The sequence below is a fragment of the Schistocerca serialis genome, chromosome 3 (assembly GCF_023864345.2).
Source record: "Schistocerca serialis cubense isolate TAMUIC-IGC-003099 chromosome 3, iqSchSeri2.2, whole genome shotgun sequence".
NCBI lineage: Eukaryota > Metazoa > Arthropoda > Insecta > Orthoptera > Acrididae > Schistocerca > Schistocerca serialis.
This window is the reverse complement of record NC_064640.1, coordinates 544,743,479-544,762,726: the sequence shown is the minus strand read 5'-3', so window position 1 is coordinate 544,762,726 and position 19,248 is coordinate 544,743,479.

Sequence of the window (19,248 nt, the reverse complement as noted above, 5' to 3'; positions counted from 1 at the left end):
TAAAATTTTAGCTTTTGACCAACATTGTATCAATAAGTGTGTGCATTTGATTTTTTTGTTATTGTAATTATGAAAAATTTTTTCAAATCTGTATTGGTCACTGCCCAAAACCATTTGTAAAATTTTTTGTGGGGAGCATGGGGGCTATGTAAGTAGGCTGTTTAGGTTTTTTTATTGGTAACGCCACCTCTGTATGAAAATCACTGGCTGTGCTGTGTGCAGTCTGTGGCTGCTTCGCATTGTTGTAATACTCGCCATTGTAGTGTTAGGCAGCTGGCTGTGAACAGCACGTAGCGTTGTGCAGTTGGAGGTGAGCCGCCAGCGGTGGTGGATGTGGGGAGAGAGATGGCGGAGTTTTGGAATTTGTCATGAACTGCTACATATATTATGACTATTAAGGTAAATACATTGTTTGTTCTCTTTTAATATCTTTCATTTGCTATATATCCCTATCAGTAGTTAGTGCCTTCCATAGTTTGAATCTTTTATTTAGCTGGCAGTAGTGGCGCTCGCTGTATTGCAGTAGTTCGAGTAATGAAGATTTTTGTGAGGTAAGTGATTTCTGAAAGGTATAGTTTAATGTTAGTCAGGGCCATACTTTTGTAGGGATTTTTGAAAGTCAGATTGCATTGCGCTAAAAATATTGTGTGTCAGTTTAAGCACAGTCATGTATAAATTTTTCTAAGGGGACGTTTCAATCTCACGTTACTTATATTAGATAGCGTAGCCATAAATGGGGCAGATTTGAGCAATTCACTGATAATGTTAGTCAGGAAATTAATTTGTATCTCTTTATGTCCATTGCACATCGACATATAAACATTTGTAATATATAAATGGATTTCAATCTACAATAAATGTATAAGCAGAAACAACATTAATATTTAGTCGTTACTAGTTCCCTTAAACATTTATTTATTTTTATGTTGCAATTTATATGTTAAAGAGCAAGAAGGAGGAAAAATATCACCGTTAAGAGATCCTAAGATCTGCTTCAGGGGGTAGTCAGACAAGACCAAATCTTTATATTTGCGTTCAGTATTTTATACTGCGCACATTCATTTTTACATCCGCCTCGAGCAGCATCTTGGAAACCATACAAATACCTTCAAGAAATACTTCCCAACACTTAAATTTGTGGTCGATGTTAGCAAACCCCTCTTTTCGTTAATACTTTTCTTGCTATAGTTAGTCTTCATTTAATATCCTCTCTACTTCGGTTACCATCAGTTATTTTTCTGCCCAATAGTGCTTTTAGTGTCTCATTTAGTAATCAGATTCCTTAACACTACCTGATTTAACCCTCGCAATACCAAGGGAGATGGAAGGGGTACTTTATGCCTACCATTTTAGAGTACTGTAATCTAGTCATGTACATTATATTTTAAAATTTTGAAAAAAATATATTTGTGATTTTTAGAGATTTCTTCTACCAGATTCTGTAATTGTTTTAAAATTTTCAGTAAAACGTTAGGTCTTGTCAGTGGATGTGAATTTTCAGAACGGGTGTTATATTCGTATTTTCAGGTTTAGGACCCTTCTTACAGATAAATATATCTTTTAAAAGTATGTTGTGCTTGAAAGAGAACGAAAATTAACGAAAGCAGTATATCTTAGTGTTGGTCGTATATTACGACCCCCTTTTGTTGTACACGTTATGGAAAATCCGTTGGTCCTGCTATGTTTCATTCGAATACGTCCCATTACCTTTCATTTAGTTCCATTGAGCGGTATCTTACAACCCCTTTCCAGGGCACTATCTATTCTGTTCAGCTGTAATTCCAAGTTCCTTGCTGACTCTGACAGAACTGCAGTGTCACCGGTAAACTTCAGAATGTTTATTGCATCTCCCAAGTATTTAATTCTGTTTACAAATTTATCCTTGTATGCTTTACTGCTTGTTCAGTGTAGATGTCGAATGACATCGAGTGTAGACTACCCACATGTCTCACTTCCATCTTCAAACTGTACAACTAGAAATCCAGCGGATGGAGTAGTAGAATTTATGTGCTTCAACATGATTTTTTTTTCTTTTGGGGCAGAGAGGGGTGGAGAGAATCTGAAATACATGTCTAGCCTCTTTATACATCTCTTCTTTTTACCTGAGGGCAGCAAAATTCATATATAAGTGTAAATATGGCAAAAATTCAAACTTTCATTTAGGACAGTATGGATTCCCCAGTTGTCGAGGAACATGTGGGAATGAGCGTCTCTCCTATATCAGTGCACTGAATGTTATTTTTGTAACTCCCGCAGGAGCAGAGTACATTGAGATAACTATTTCTAGATCGAAAGGTAAGCCAGATCCTTTCGAACCCTCAAGCGAGATCAAAGAGAAAGGCAGTTGGAGATGCAGTAAAGGGAAATGTCGTTAGAGTGTATTGTGGGATTGGAGAAGTATGAGGAAGGAAAAAGATTGTATCCTTTTCATGACTTTACGCCTCTTATTTTCAGATATCATTTTTAAATGACGAATGGTGGCCATAGGAAAGTTGCTACCACACAGTATATCTGAACAAATAGCTTTTTATCTAAGTATAATTTGAGGCGTTTATGTAAAAGTCCGATTTCAGAAGCTACTCTGTCGTGGGGCGTTTGACTCAAAAGCTTTAACATTGTCATTGTCCACGTCAACAGAAGGTTCAGTGTAGGTGATTCCTCCAGTTGTAATTCCTTGGACGCCGCTTTGAAGAGCTACAAAAACCCTCATGTTTTAAAAGCTTTAAAATAAACGATTGCGTTTACAAATAACAGCAATAGAATAGCATAAATACCGTGAAAAGTTCTTTCATCAGCGTGATATCAGTTCCTTCATTTCGGGCTATTCTTCCTTTCTCAGAGACTTTTTAGCACAAAGACATTCTAACATTGTCAGCTGCTTATTCCAGCGAGTATCGCTAGACTGGCTCAGTGATCTATCAAGAGCATTAAGAAGACCACTTTTGTTTACATCCACATAAGACCCTTGTTTATTAGACGCGCTTGGATGGCGAGTAATATGCGAAGTGCCACTTGATCCTTTAGCGTGAGTGTAAATTTCACAGCACAGCGAACTGCAAACAAAATGAACGCATTTCCTAACGCCATCCAAAATAGGCTTTAACACGGTCCAAACTGAACTTTTGACATACGCTTCAAGCTGTGTGGTTCTCCACTCATCAATGATTAATTTTTCTTTTACTACCCTTTTTCCTGACATGCGCACCTTCCTCGCCAGACCACGGTTAGTTTACAATCTCATTTTGTGCATTACGACAAAAAATGAAGAAATCCCACCATCCCACTAAACACTGCTCTACTGAAGGCTTGCAGCCCGTCGCTCACAGCTGCGGTCAGTGCTACCAACAGCACGTAGGCAGCAGCACGCAAGTGCTTGCGCAAGGCACTGATGCAGTGACGTCACAGCCTCGCTCAGTGCGGAGCAAGGAGGCCGCGGCCCGCAGGCTGTACGTGACTCTGCTTAGCCCGTGGCATACAAGTTGTTTCGCAACAGCACTGCTCGGTCCTTGGGGTGACGTCAGGGACTCGCTCGGCCTGAGACTGCTGTAGCCCAGTGTCGCCGCATGACTCTGCACCGTGCGGCCCGTCGGACCACAGTGCGTCTGTCCCGCCTGTACAGGCAGCGCGAGGCAAGGCTCGAACGGCTGTCTGAGCTACGGTCCTGGATGGGGCCGCGCCTCGATGCCCACCTCTGCTACGAAGAGCTCAACCAAACTCACACTCATCCTGTTGTCACCGACCGATTGACATCATACAAGCCAACTGCGATGTCACTCCAGCAGTGGCTGCATCAATTCCCATGGGCAGAAACGTCCCTGAACTGACTTACCTCTTATCCTCAGAACAATGATTCCTCTGAAATTTTAAGTTACTTTATCTTGTAAAAATATCTCTCGTGCCAATGAAAATGATTTGTTTATTTACAACATGTCAAATTGTGTATTCTTTTTTCTTGTATACACCACTCTTGTAATTTTGTTGTACTGACGACTTAAATGACTACTCATGTAACAGCCATTATCGTAGTAAAGTATATTGAAGGAAAATGTAAGACATCAAAAAAATTTTCTTTCTTTATGTTTATGAAATATTTGTGTACCAGAAGGACCACAAATGTTAATAAGTACATGTAATACTTTCTACAATAATGAAGAACAGTGAAGCTTTCACATTTTTTTCTGCCATCAGCTTCCAGTTTTGTATCGTCCTTTGTTCTTCAGCTTTCGCTATGAATGCATCTATCTTGTTAGCTCTTAAGAACAATGAATATACGAGGGGCGATTGAAAAGTTCCTTCAAGGGTCCAACGCTGTTCTAATTTGTTGATCCCTTCTAAATAATAGGAATTGTCCAATGCTGCAAAATAGCTAATAGTTGCTGCAATCACCTCCTCGTTTGAATAAAATATTTGTTCCACCAGCCATTTCTTCAAATTGGGGAACAAATAGTAGTCTGAGGGAGCCAAGTCTGGTGAATAGTGGGGTATGCTAAACGAGATGGAATCATATTCCCATTAACTTTGCCACCAGAATGGCTTAGGTTTGTCCTGGTGCATTGTCACGATGGGAAAGGACGGTCCTATAACAATGAATTATATTCACCTGTAATACTTTTGCCCTTTTCCAAATAGTAGATGAGGATTATCCCTTGCGAATCCCAAAAGACAGTCGCCATAACCTTTCCGGCCTAAGGAATGGTCTTCGCCTATTTTGTTGCAGATTCTCCCTTGGTAACCAATTGTTTAGATTGTTGTTTAGTCTCAGGAGCATAGTAAGGTATCCATGTTTCATCCGCAGTGACGAAACGACGCTCATAGTCCTGCGGATTCTTCTGAACAGCTGCAACCATCTTTGCAACACTTCGCAAAATTCTGTTTTTGGTCAAGCGGGAGCAATCGCGGAACGCATCTTGAGGATAGCTTTCTCATGTCCAAATGTTCACGCAAAATATTATGTAACCGTTCCTTCGAGATGCCCGCAGCACTAGCAATCTAACGCACCTTAACTCTTCTGTCATCCATCACCTTATCATGGACTTAATCAATGATTTCTGAAGTCGTAAATTCCACAAGGTATCCAGACATTTCAGCATCAAATGGCTCTGAGCACTATTCGACTTAACATCTGAGGTCATCAGTCCCCTAGAACTTAGAACTACTTAAACATAACTAACCTCAGGACATCACACACATCCATGCCCGAAGCAGGATTCGAACCTGCGACTGTAGTGGTCGCGCAGTTCCAGACTGTAGCGCCTAGAACCACTCGGCCACTCCAGCCGGCGCGTTCAGCATCACTTGTGTCCATTAGAACTACTTAAACATAACTAACCTAAGGACATCACACACATCCATGATCGAAGCAGGATTCGAACCTGCGACTGTACTGGTCGCACGGTTCCAGACTGTATCGCCTAGAACCACTCGGCCACTCCAGCCGGCTCGTTCAGCATCATTTGTGTCCATATGGCCACTCCTAAAATTTTGAAATCACTTATAAACTGTTCTAATCGAAGGCGCAGGGTCACCGTAATGTTTATCAAGCTTCTGTTTAGTCTCCTGAGGCGTTTCGCCTTTCATAAAGTAAAGTTTCATCATCACACGAGATTCTTTTTCGTCCATTGTCTATCACTCTACTTCCTTGACTCATACGAATGCATAACGCATAACACAAAGACTAATATTACAGAAACTTGCTGTGCGTTCTTTCCAAACATGCTACTAACTAAACATGACCTCGTTAGGCGCCGGTGGTGGCATCTCTCGGACTTTGCAAAGACTTTTCAAATGACCCTCGTATTTACGTATATTTAAGTTAATACCTTTCAGATGTATTAATTTAACAAACTAAATATATCTCTTTGTATTAATGTCTTAATCAGCTTTGTATACAGGTATTCGTGAAAGAAATGCAAAACTGCCGACTTGGAGCCCGTCCGCCGGTGGTGTGATCCAAGTACTGATTAGCAATTTATCAGATCTTTTATGATGCACCAAAGAACCTACAGTAATTCGGAAACGAAGTTCGATACTCAATTTACTATACCGCATAATGCGATTCGCCGATCACGTTGTGCACTTCCCTTATGAAAATTAAATTGGAGCCACATCTGTAACTTTGCGTTCCTCTCGAACACCAACCCGGAGTAATAGGAAATCACAAGAGGAATTAACAACCACAGCTCGGTTAATCTCAATTGACATTACTGAGCTGACTACCTGCTGGTAAGTGGTAGGTGATCACGATTGTTTCCTTTACATTCTCTGTCTTCCTTCCACCTTCGCAAGCAGGCAAGGTAACAGTTACAGCTCACAACTTCCACTCCCCCATCCACCTTGATGCTATTGTTGGATAGGGACCACTTATACTGTGGTCACTCCATGTGTGGTTGCAGTTTAACGTCATACCAGAGATACTTCTGTTTACAACAACACAATAATACAAGAACCGCTACATCAGTTGGTGGCATCGGCCAACAGTGTGAGATAAATATCTATTCTCATTCGAGAATGGGCAGCGCCGTTAATTTAGAACAATATATATACATATTTTTGCCATTTCAACAGCCGAGAACGCTGAATACTCGCAACTTGTCCCAGTAAAGAACTCGCAAAATTGTGGACCAGAAGCCTACCTCTCCCTGCTGCCCCCTTCCACAATGTTGTTATTGTGGTCTTCAGTCTGAAGACTAGTTTGATGCAGATGCCTAAGCTAGTCTATTCTGTGCAAGCCTCTTCAGCACTGCACAGCTAATGCGACGTGCGTCAGTTTGAACCTGCTAACTGTATTGAAGGCTTTGTCTCCCTCTACAATTTTAACGCTCCCACCCCCTCCCCAACGCCCACATTTACACATTTCTCTCCATTACCTACCAACCTGAAAAGTCCTTGATGCCTCAGGATATGCCCCATGAAAGGCAGTTGTGCCATAAATTTCTTGTTTTCCCCAGTTCGACTCAGTATCGTCTTATCAGTTATTCGATCTGCAGTGCCCCCAATATTTTTCGTCGCTACTGAGTAAAATCATTACCTACCAACCTGAAAAGTCCTTCATGCCTCAGGATAGGCCCCATGAAAGGAAGTTGTGCCATAAATTTCTTGTTTTCCCCGGTTCGACTCAGTATCTTCTTATCAGTTATTCGATCTGCAGTGCCTCCACTATTTTTCGGCGCTACTGAGTAAAATTGTGATGTTGCCATGGCTGTTGCAAAAGATCTTGGGAATGGGCCAGCTGAGCACCGACGTAACACAATTACGTCAGATGCAGTAATGCCACTGGCAGATTCCCACACTGTGCTCCAGGAAAATAGCTGGCACCGCCATGACGACGACACAGGAGTAATTCGTTGGTAAGCCAGCAACTACACATCCAATCAGCAAACTTCTAATTGTCTACATATTTGCAATCTGTGATTTGCAAAGCATGTGCGCTCCATCCCAAAATAAATTACCATTATTTTCAGTAAAAGGTAGCTACTATATAAGAGGAGAGGTGTTGCCACTCCACGAGGCGAGATGAGGCTACCAGCAGCCATCACGAGATTTGGCCTCCACTAACTGTGGGCTAATGCTGCTGGTTTTAAGGTCAGTGCTGTGAACTTGGCATCTTCCAGCCTGTCGGCCAACTACCAGGTGCAATTAGCCTTCGGCCATGGAAGGTAGTCGTTTGAGACCATGGCCACCTGTGGCGTCAGTTCCTTATCACTCGCTGTCTCCAGCACACGCTGTGGAGGACGTTGCACCACGGAATGTTCTAGTTTGTTCTTCAGTAATATGTATGACTAATAGTGAAGTTATTATGAGCAGCCATCGATCATAGTCCCAACAACAATTCACCTCCTCAACTCAGACCTCCACGTGTAGAGGCAATCCATCGTGGACCTCCACATTATGATGTCATAAGTGTGTGTCACGTCTAAATTTCAGTGACAGGGGAAACTTACCAGCCACCCTCCCTGGAGACAATGACTCAGTGATTGAGAGAACTTCTCCTGTCTATAGTCACGTTGATACGTTATCTGAATTCCGTCCTTGCGGCTGTTTGTTCGCGTTACTTGTCTGTAGAATACAGAGAGGAGAAGACAGTAATAGATTATACTAGTCAGAGGACCGCCTTCTCCCATCCTACTGTTAATGAGTTTTTTATTTTGGGGCTGGAGTTCATCCATCGTCGCACACGTGCACGAGATCCATGAGTGCACTACATTCGGTGATATTGCTAACTGCTTCGGCTTATTAGGACTATAAAGCTGATCAGCTGTGATAGTGTAAGTTTCATTTCCACTGAGGTTGCACACCACTGTAGATCATCTTTGAAAGTAGTGTCTTCTAGTGTTTGGGACGTAGATGATATCAGTCATCTCGCGTTTTTTATATTAGATCACGTAGCCATAAAAAGCGGCAGATTTGGGCAGTTTATCAATAATATTAGTCAGGAAATTGATTTGTATCTCTTTATGTCCATTGCACATCCACACATAAACATATGTAATATATAAAGGTGTTTTAATCAACAATAAATGTATAAGCAGAAACAATATTTATAATCTAGTAGTTGCTAGTTCCCTTAATCATTCATTTATTTTTATGTTGTAATTTATATGTTAAGGGCAAGAAGGAGGAAATAATATCACCGTTAAGAGATCCTAAGACCTGCTTCAAGGGGTAGTCAGACAGGGCCAAATCTTTATTTTCGTGTTCAGTAGTTTCCATTGCGCACATTCATTTTTACATCCGCCAGGAGTAGCATCTTGGAAACCACACAAATACCTTCAGTATATACTTCCTAACATTAAAATTTATTTTCGATGTTAGCAGATCCCTTTTTTTCAATAATACTTTTCTTGCTACAGTCAGTCTTCATTTAATTTCCTCTCTACTTCGGTCATCACCAGTTATTTTGCTGCCCAATAGTCCGCTTAGTGTCTCATTTCGTAATCAGATTCGATAACACTTCCTGATTTAACCCACGTGATACCAAGGGAGAGGGAAGGGGTACTATTTGCCTACCTTCTCAGAATACTGTAATCTAGTCATGTACATTATATTTTAAAATTAAAAAAATTTATATTTGTTATATTTAATGATTTCTTCTGCCATATATAGTAATTGTTTTCAATATTTCAGTAAAAATTAAAGGAAAAATTTAGGTCTTGTCAGTGGATGTGAATTTTCAGAACAGGTGTCATATTCATATTTTCAGGTTTAGGACACTTCTTACGCATAAATACATCATTAAAATATACGTTGTGCGTAGAAGACAACGAAAATTAACGAAACCCGTATATCTTTGTCTTCATCATATATTACGCCCCCCGTTTGGTGAACAGGTTACGGAAAATCCTATGGTACCGCTAGGTTTAATTCGATTACGTTCCATTACCTTTCATTTAGTTCCATTCAGGGTTATCTCATAATCCCTTTCCAGGGCACTGTCTATTCCATTCAAGTGTTATTCCAAGTTCTTTGCTGTCTATAAGAGAATTGCAGTGTCACTCGTACACTGCAAAATGTTTATTGCTTTGAGAGGCACCCATATGCCTTGCTCATACTGTGGCATCAAGCAGTCAGGCCTCCAAGATGAGCGGTCTGCCAAGCGAGTGGATATATTCTTATTTATCGCAATACATCAGTGACTGATTGTGAGCTCTAGTAACCACAATTAAGCTACAAATTAAACTCCTGTTTGAATATTACGCAACGGATACGGATAACGCACATCTGACTATTAAAAATGTATACAACTCTGATTGTTCACTACGCACTGGCAATACCACATTTTCTTTCTCACCCAACGGCTTTGATCAACACGTAGCCATCGCACTGAATATGAATGGCGCACAAGTTATAATTTCTGGATATCATGACTACACACTATTCGAAGAACAAGGCAACCAATCTTTTTCTGTTAACTATCTTTTTTATTCAGATAAATTCTATTATGGTTCACAGATAACCTAAACACACCATTACATTTTATGCTACAATTACACATGAGAAACTCCGCCGAGAGGGAATGGCTTTACATTGGTGATTCTCTATCTTATGGTTTTGTAATTATCTAACGCTACAGTGCACTTTCCTTACAGTACCCATCACATCGAAGTGGCCGACATTAATTTCAAGTCCTGTACACGCCATTTCTTAAATATTTCCAAATTATAGTACACACGCCAGTAATTCAGCTTAACTTTAGCACTCGCAAGTATTTCAACTTCTTGCTACACGTGTTTTCATTGTGAAGGTTCGTTACTTCCGAAGAGTACTACAATCCCCTTAATATTATCTGACCGACATTTAATTCTCCCCACAAAACTTCCTGAAATAGAGAAATAATTATTCCACACTAATCTTAAGTATTTCACATGCATACCATCTCTCCGCTCTTCTGTCTTTTACGGAGCACACCTAAGACAGGTCTTACCAACACAAGATCCAGCGCCAGAGTGCTGAAACATGGCCGTTCTTCAGCTCAGCTCGCACCTCCGGCAAGGTGGGGGAGCACCATGTTACCGTATTGGTCAGCCACATTTCAGGCACTCAAATCTCTGGTAAATTTCACCTCTTTGGTTCCACCAAAGGTGACCAAAGGACCATCTTAAAGATGATCATATATTACACATTCACTATCTGCGGTTAGCAGACGACCATACATTCATTCATTTCACAGATCTCACCAAATTGGATGTAATGATTTATTTTGTGGGAGTGCACATGTGATCAATTAAATAAATAATTTGTCATTCTTTCCCACAGTGATATCCGGCTTCGGTGTATTAAGTGAAATTGAGTTATTACCCACAAGAAAATATGAAGAATGTTGTACCTATTTTCAATGTTGGGCTGTACTGTACCCTTTCACCACCGGCTACCCATGCAAGAAGGAAAATAAATTATAATAATTCACGGTACTATCCTTGCAATGTGAGGGTAGTTCCGAACATTTTTTTAAGAAAGCTGTTTTCGAACAAATGTAGTAAGTCACGGTAATAACCAGAAGAAGACCTTAGCCCCTCGTGACCTTAAGCAGACGACCAAATGCTATTACTTTACCAACTTATTGACACAGTTGTCACATTATTGTACTCTGCACAATCCGGAGTAATGTACACATACAAATTTACAACAATCCAAATGACAAATAAAACATCACATCATACAAATTTAAAAAAAATGGCGAGATAAAAATTTGCTTAGTTACCTGTATCTCCATTGTTCTTAGGAGTAATCCAAACTTTACTAATTCTATAACAAATAAAAAAAATACTAATTGTACTCATGAAATTTTAAATAGCTCACCATCCACAAAGAGCAAGTAATCTGACGTACATAATTTTGGGGGTAATAAACTTTACACATCAATGGTTCAAATGGTTCAAATGGCTCTGAGCACTATGGGACTTAACATCTATGGTCATCAGTCCCCTAGAACTTAGAACTACTTAAACCTAACTAACCTAAGGACATCACACAACACCCAGTCATCTCGAGGCAGAGAAAATCCCTGACCCCGCCGGGAATCGAACCTGACACAGCAATGTCTAAATACAAAACAAAATGAACAAAAGAAAAAAAATTGCGTATACTAGTTACATGTAGAATGTCAGGCTCTGTACCATTACTTTAAAATGTACATCAAAAATGGCTCTGAGCACTATGGGACTCAACATCTTAGGTCATAAGTCCCCTAGAACTTAGAACTACTTAAACCTAAGTAACCTAAGAGCATCACAGACACCCATGCCCGAGGCAGGATTCGAACCTGCAACTGCAGCTGTCCCGCAGTTCCGGACTGCAGCGCCAGAACCGCACGGTCACTGCGGCCGGCAAAATGTACATCACCTACAGAGAAATCAAACTGAGAAAAAAACAATGAAATGTAACACAAGTTACATACGGGTTACATAATAAGTCAATGTAAGACACAATGTCATACCTCATTAACTATCATCACTTAAGCAATTGCCACCACTACTCGACTGTGAGTTTAAACCTTATTCTTGTCCAGCAGTATAAATACCTCCTGCTGAGCTAGTCAGTCCATCAACTTTGATCAATAACCGCAGTAAATAGTTAACAATAAGTGCCTGAATCCACCAGTAGCTATCGTATTTTACTCTACTGCTCATTTCTCTGTTGTTACATATTTAGACGACAAGAACTTGCATTTCGACTAGCCTCCATTACACTTCAATGTGAAATATCACCACTGTGATAATACAAATAAGTGGCTTCAGTCAACACACCAACTAGATTATTACTGTCCACGACATCAAAATGCATCAGTTAATGCCTATATTTGTTGTTCAATACAAACTCTTGTCCCCTGTGACAACCTTACTGACCAATGCAACAAGAGCCGCTATGTTAGTATTACGACACTGGCTAATAATTAAAGCATCCTTGTACCAAATATTCCAATAAACATGCTACATGAACTTGATAACCCAGAACAAACAAAAAAAAACCCCCCTAACTATTCTAAACACATATGTTACTGAAATACGATTACACTTGCTGTCCCTTCAGGAATAACACATATAAAAAAATTTACACAGTTACAAATACAAATACATTATTCCCTATCTTGTGAGACACAGAGAACCATTTCATTCTGTGATTTTCTTGGGGTCAAAAAGTTGCTGACAGTTTTCCTAGAAACACTGCCTCGATGTTAAAGCTCTCCCATGGTCACCCGGACGAAAGTCTTTAGGTCACTCAAATCGGCATTTTGAACACACACTGAACAGTAAACTGTATCTCACATTAAACTCAAATGTCACAGTCACTCTCAGATTACCATCCACACGAATCTGGTCGTCCAGAAATGGCCCTACAACTACTATTACCCACGGTCCTTTCCTTCCAGTTCATGGTGTAATTAAAAGTCATTATGTTCCAACAAACAAAACTTATTCTCGCACCAATTATAGAAATGTCTCCTACTACAAATGCAAATGTCAATGTCCCACTTTAGTTTCTTGTGTTCAGACAATAATTAGTCAACAAACGACAACTGTCCTCTTTAAGTATAACTATCATCAGACATGCATTTTACAAAGCACACTTAACAAGTCAGTCCCAAACGTATATGGATCCCACCGTCCTGTTGTCAAGACAAAACAAACCAATCGTCCTGTCTGCAAAAGACAAAATCTTTTCCATCACTCACAACGTGGAAACACCAATCCTTCACTTTCCAACTTATTGAGACATACGAGCAGTCATATTGTTCCACGGCTGCACAGTCCAGTACTAGTTAATAGCTGCTGTTAAAAAATCCCCGCCGGACTCTGCTGCGCATCGTTCATTCTACCGTCGCGCCGACGCCAGGCGAGCCATTGAGCAGAAAAACCACCCGCTGTTGCCTCTGTGGGATACTGTCTCCATTCGGAAGGGTGGCGCAATTTATGAATGGCAGTGGTAGGTGCTCATCGCCCCAGGCTGTTGACCTGTTGTAGCGGGCACGAGGAGTGTACCCCAACCGACAGTGGAGTGGGGAGCGCAGTGGCTCTGTCGCCTCTCCCATGCTGACGTCAGCTTGGCCTCCCGCATTTTTATGTAGGTACGGGCGCGTTCTGCGTGGGCACCTCAGCGCTACGACACCCAATCAGTCAGACCCTTCCGTGCATCTCGCAAAATTACAGACAAAAGGTTATTCTTACAGTATTTAAATACTCATTGATTACATGTATGATCTAATAGATACATTGGTAAAAAAAGAATCTTTGTTCTAAAAAACATAAAATCATACACCCTAGTTTTCTGCACATACAACATCAACATTTATCCCTTTTCTATATACAGCCCACACTTGTGCTATTGATTGTAACTGTCGTCCCTCATACAAAACATGAAAGTGTTACAAAGAAAAGGAATAAGAAACAATCTATACAGCTCATAGTTACAATATCAAATAGTGGACTACTTTAACATCCTATCACAGTGAACATATTAGAAACTGTTGATTCTAAAACTACAATATACAACACACCTTTGCCAGCTGGAGTGGCCGAGCAGTTCTAGGCACTTCAGTCCAGAACCACGCAACCGCTACGGTCGCAGGTTCGAATCCTGCCTCGGGCATGGATGTGTGTGACGTCCTTAAATTAGTTAGGTTTAAGTAGTTTTAAGTTCTAGGGGACTGATGACCGCAGAAGTTAATTCCCATAGTGCTTAGAGCCATATGAACCATTTTGAACAACAAACCTTTGTGCTTGTGACAGACTGAAATTAATGCCCCTTGAAAGTGTTCTAACAAAAAAATAAGAAACAATCTATACAGCTCACAATTACCTATTACGTAATATCAAATGGTAAACTATTTTTACATCCCAACACAATAAACATTTTAGAAACTGATGACTCTAAATCTACAACATACACTGCACCTTTGTGCTTGTGACAGACAGAAATTAGTATCTCTTTACATATTTTTACCTTTTATTATATATAACAACATTTCTAGGACATGTATGTACCATCCACATGACGTCATATCCTGACCTACCATCGAGGTTCATCCAAATCAAACAATAAAGCACATAATGTTTTACTTATTTATAGGTTGCATCCCCTTTAACGGGGATGTGCGCATTGATCACACTACTGCCGGCCGGTGTGGCCGAGCGATTCTAGGCGCTTCAGTCTGGAACCGCGCGACCGCTACGGTCGCAGGTTCGAATCCTGCCTTGGGCATGGATGTGTATGATGTCCTTACGTTAGTTATGTTTAAGTAGTTCTAAGTTCTAAGGGACTGATAACCACAGAAGTTAAGTCCCATAGTGCTCAGAGCCATTGGAACCATTTGATCACACTACTCTATGACTCTCAGTCAATTGACGTCACATTTTCCTTCTCATTTGATCCATTAATACACCAACAGAATAGGTCTAGCAGTCAGCTAACCTTAACACCACCACACTCACGTCAACATAACATACCTTTGATCCCTTATACTCAACAACATAATACATGTAGTTGTTTCGGGGATAGCATTCCAGTCTCCGATTTCGTCCTTTCACTCTGGCACCTCTCTCCATCGGCTTACCTCTGCAGTCACTTTATCGATTATTCGTGCTGCTAAATATCAACTTAGAGTTGCGATATTTCATCTAAGAACAAAAAATACACAAATCATTCTTCCTGCAAAATAACTGTAAACATTCTTGGGACCGTTTTGATTAGTTATACTGGTACCCGGCTTCAACAACAACAACAAAATATAATTTTTGCAATATTGCAAATGTTATGGTAAGAATTAGATTTAGACTTATATTACATCTTACGTCAGTATTCCACAACATTTACCATCTGGATCTCAGACTCCCATTGTGTCCTTTCACGTTGTGCAGTTGTCCTCATCTCTTCATTCGTATTTCGACTCTCTGTCCGTCTATTAATCCATCATTTCCTGATCTTCCTTCTCCATTCACATCAGTCTCGATTGCAGCATACACAGGCCTCTCTGTAACATACATCTAAGACATCTCCACATTATTCAATTCTACTCACCTATATTTACCACTGTTTCATCACGTCCAATCTCTCTTTATTAATCACACTGCTTCATGTCGCTTCTCTCCTTAAATATCACCTTTATCCACTACTATTTATCACGTCGCTTCTCTCTCTATCTACCTTCTTTATCCACTCATTAATCATCACGTCGTTTCTGGTTGATCCTTATTCATATGACAAAAAATTCGTACATACACCACTATGTCGACTCCTGTTCATGACTCATTCGACCAGTCTATTCTGTCACACTTCCTGACATCCCACCTGTAAATTCTTATGTTCGATTTGACCCTGCACAGCGTTACACACCACAAATAAATACACTGCCTATCTACAATAACTCGCCTACTTTCGATCTATCCTTAACTATTCCATAATTTGATGTTAGAAATGTGAAGAAGCCCACACGATTATTTTCCCTTGATCGTCTCAATCAGTACAGCATTTTCAAGGACAATCCGCCTCACTCTGAGTGGTTCACTATACACACTAAAGAATTTGCTAGTTAGGAATCTGTGCTTACATGAAAATTAAATGTGTGCTGAGAATATACAAGCTGGGAGAAAGGGACAACACAAGGGCTAGAAACTTTGGTGCCAGTGGCCTCTTTCCCTAACACTAGATTCCGAACAACCATACGCAGCACTTCATTATATCTGTCACCACGACAATGACGTACTATACAACGGACGGCAGCTAATCTAAAAACTTCGATCACATAGCTGATGTTACCTGTAACAGCATTTTAAATCTACCCCATGCCATACAGATCAGAATGTTGACTTTTTTCTTTCCTACAGTGGTGTCTGGCTTCGGTGTATTAAGTGAAATTGAGTTATTACCCACAAAAAATATGTTGTTCTGACAAGAATAACGAAGAATGTTGCACCTATTTTCAATGTCAGGCGGTACTGTACCCTTTCATCTTCTCCCTAATATTCTCCCTAGTATTCTGTTTACAAATTTATCCTTGTATGCTTTACTGATTGTTCGGTGTAGATGTTGAATGAAATCGAGTGTAGTGTACCCGAATGTCTCACTCCCATTTTCAAATTGCACAACTAGAAATCTAACAGATGGAGTAACAGAATTTATGTGCTACAACAAGATTTGTTCTTTGATGGGGTGGGGCTGTGAAATACATGTCCAGCCTCATTATACCTCTCTTCTTTTTACCTGAGGACAGCAAAATTCATATTTCAGTGCATATATGGCATAAATTCAAATTTTCATTTAGGACAATATGGATTCCCAAGGATTCACGTGCTACCAGCTGTGAAGGAACATGTAGGAATGAGCATCTCTCCTATTTCAGAACAATAAATGTTATTTTTGTAACTTCCAGAAGAGCAGAGTGCATTGGGATAACTATTTCTAGATCGAGAGGTAAGCCAATTCCGTTCGAACCCACTAGCGAGAACAAAGAAGAAAGACGGTTGGAAATGCAGTAAAGGGAAATGTCGTTAGAGTGTATTGTGGGATTGGAGAATTGTGAGGGTGTCGTATTCATGACTTTACGTCTCTTATCTTCAGATATCATTTTTAAATGACGAATGGAGCCCAGAGGAAAGTTGCTACCTCACAATATGTCTGGACAAGTAGTTTTTCGTGTAAGTATAATTTGAGGCGTAAATGAAAAAGTCCAATTTGAGTAGTTTCTCTGTCCTGGGGCGCTTGACTCAAATGCTCTAACATTGTCATTGCCCATGTCAAGAGCAGGTGCAGTGCAGCTGATTTCTGCGGTTCTGATTTCTAGGACGCCGTTTTTGAAGCGCTACCAAAACCCATATGTTTTAAAACAATTAAATAAACGATTGCGTATAAGAATTACAGTAATAGAATAGCATAAATATCGTGAAAAGTTCTTTCATCAGCGTGATATCAGTTCCTTCATCTCGGACTATTTCTCCCTTCTCAGAGTACTTTCCGCATAAAGACAGTGTAACAAAGGGACTTAAATCGTGTAAACATTTCTCTTAGAATATTACCGCCCGTTTTTGGTTCATCTGGAAACTGGGTTATAAAGAAAACGCGAGATCTGATAGTTCAGTCAATGAAACAGGGACAGTGCATGTCAGATAATGGTGTCTTCTCGCGCTCGCGCTGGACGTGCACACGTCCGTAGTTGCTGAGTATTCGCCTTTTGTTATATGAGCAATTACCTCAGGCATAATTATATGTCGTCGGCTTTTAACAATTTCTGCCACGTCCGGCGACACAGTTGTGGTGTGAGATAGAATGGCCTTTGCAGTGTCGATTAACATCTGAACTAGGTCCATAAGACCCTCACCTCTTATAGTTCCGTACGACTTTATGTCTCGTGCACACATAGGAACGCAATTATCGACAGTTAGCTCCTGAGCTGGTTTAGGAAGTCGATTCTCGTCCACGTAAGACCTTTCTTTATTAGACACGTATGGATGACGAGAAATGAGTCCGCCGCTCGTGGTCTCGCGGTAGCGTTCTCGCTTCCCGAGCACGGGGTCCCGGGTTCGATTCCCGGCGGGGTCAGGGATTTTCACCTGCCTCGAGATGACTGGGTGTTTGTGTTGTCCTCATCATTTCATCATCATCCAGGAAAGTGGCGAAATTGGACTGAGCAAAGATTGGATAATTGTACGGGCGCTGATAACCACGCCGTTGAGCGCCCCACAACCCCAACATCATCATCATCATCATCACGAGAAATGAACGAAGTGCCTCTTGACCCTTCAGCATTAGAGTAAATTTGACAGTACAGCGAACAGCAAAGAATAAGAACGCTTTTCCTAAATCCATCCACAATAGACTTTACCAGGGTCCAAAGTGTACTTTTAAACTGCTCCAGGCAGTGTGGTTCTCTACTCACCACTGATTAGTTTTTCTTTTACTTCCATTTTTCGTGACATGTGCTCCTTCTTCTCCAAACCATGTTTAGTTTCCCGCTCTCATTTTGTGTTACGGAAAAAATGAAGAAATCCCATCACTCAACTAAACACTGCTCTACTCACCGCTCGTAGCCCGTAGCTCGCAACTGGGGTCAGTGCTACGAACAGGTCGTAGGTGCAGCACACCAGTGCTTGCGCAAGGCACTGTTGCAGTGACGTCATGGGCTCGCTCAATGCGGAGCAGTTGGGCCGCGGCCCGTGGGCTGCACTCCAGGCGCAACTCTTCTGAACCCGTGGCATACAGGTGATTTCGCAACAGCACTGCTCGGCCTTTAGGATGACGTCAGGGTTTCGCTGAGCCCGATGCTACTGTAGCCCAGTGCGGCCGCAGCTCATGGGCCGAGCCTCTTCGCACGACTCTCCCAGCGGACCAAGATGCGGGTGCCTCTCCTGAACTGGCAGTGCGAGGCAAGGCTTGCACTGCTGTCATGGCTACTTTCCTGGACGGGCCGCGCTTCGATCACCTCTGCTGCGAACTGCACAGCCAGAGCTCACACTCAGCCGGTTGTCACTGACCGATTGACGACATACAAGCCAACTGCGAAGTCACTCCTGCAGTGCCTGCATCAATTCCCACGGGCAGACACGTCACTGAACTGACTTAACCTCTTATACTCAGAACATTGATACGTCTCAAATTTTAAGTTAGTGTATCTTGTACAAATATCTCACGTGCCTATGTAAATGATTTGTCAAACGGTTTATTTAAAACATGTCAAATAGTGTATTATTTTTGTTGCATACACCAATCTCGTAATTTTGTTGTACACGACTTGAATGAGTACCCATGTATCAGCCAGTATCG